The sequence below is a fragment of the Sciurus vulgaris genome (assembly GCF_902686455.1).
Source record: "Sciurus vulgaris genome assembly, chromosome: X".
NCBI classification, from domain to species: Eukaryota; Metazoa; Chordata; class Mammalia; order Rodentia; family Sciuridae; genus Sciurus; species Sciurus vulgaris.
In genome coordinates, this window is record NC_136471.1 from 114859874 (window position 1) to 114861011 (window position 1138).

The 1138-nt window shown below is 37.7% G+C and overlaps 1 pseudogene across 1 annotated transcript; it reads right to left on the minus strand.

Moving 5' to 3' along the window:
* Positions 1 to 386: 386 nt before the first annotated feature.
* Positions 387 to 910, minus strand: LOC306651225 (small ribosomal subunit protein uS13-like; annotated as a pseudogene). The gene is made up of 2 exons: positions 670 to 910; positions 387 to 584 (listed from the first exon to the last, which is right to left on the minus strand). The product of its transcript is annotated as a small ribosomal subunit protein uS13-like (transcript).
* Between the last annotated feature and the right edge of the window lie 228 nt (positions 911 to 1138).

Consider the following 1138-nt stretch of genomic DNA (forward strand, 5'->3'; position numbering starts at 1 on the left):
CTGAGTTTCTAATAATATTTGAACTCCAGCGGGATGTTACAAGTGTTTCAACCATTTCCTCCCATGTTTCTCATTAGCTCTTAGGCAAATTTATTCATCTCATTCCCAGCGATCAAGGTCCATTACCAAAAGATATTGAAAGGAACTTTCTATACTTGATTGACTAAAATGTCGATATATATATGTCTCCCAAGTTTACAAATGACTCATTTTGCATGTCTGAAAAATTGACAGCTGACATGAAAGAAGAAGTAGAGGGGGAAAAAGAGAAAAAGAGAGAGCAAGCAAGAGAGAGTTGATAAAAGAAAGAGGAAGAGGAATTCCAAGATGAATTGCCTTTTTATTTTTGTATTTAAGCTATTTATTAACAGAAAAGGCCTATAGACTCATTTCTTTTTGGACACACCCACAATGTGGTCATGGTGCCCAGTGGTCTTCGTGTGCTGGCCTCAGACAGAAGTGGCACAGCCCCCTATGTGCCCTAAACTTCTTCATTTGCTCTAGGTCCTCCCCAAGCTTGTTGTCTAAGCCATTGGCCAAAACCTGGCTGTAATTTTCATCCTTCCATCTTTTCAAGAACCAGTCTGGCCATTTGTGTACAATGTGTCAAAATGCATTCTACTATCATATATAACTAATTAGAACAAATTTAAAAATTAAAAACAAAACCGTCTGGGATCTTGTATTGTCAAGGATTCTGCATAATAGTGATTACACATTCAACCTCATCCTCAGTGAGTTCTCCAGTTCTTTGGTGAGAACAGTATTGCTTTCTCAACACCATATGAACATATCTTTGTCTCACACCCTTAATGGCAGTGATGGCAAAGACTCTTTTCCACCGTCCATTGATATTTGTGTTGAGTACTTACAAAATGTGCTAGAACTTCTCAGGAATCACTACAGTCATGGCAGCAGCAGAATGGTGGCCTACAGCCTCCTGTGGAATAGAGACAGATGACTTGCTTTACACAAGGATTTTCAGGTCTTTATTAAAAATGAAGCATCAGGTATGCTTTAAACTTAATATACTCATGAAGGTTGTATCAAATCATGTCTCCAATATTTGTAAGGCTACATATGCAGCTACACAGTGAAAAACATTATCATCATGTATGTAATTATGTGCTATGTCATT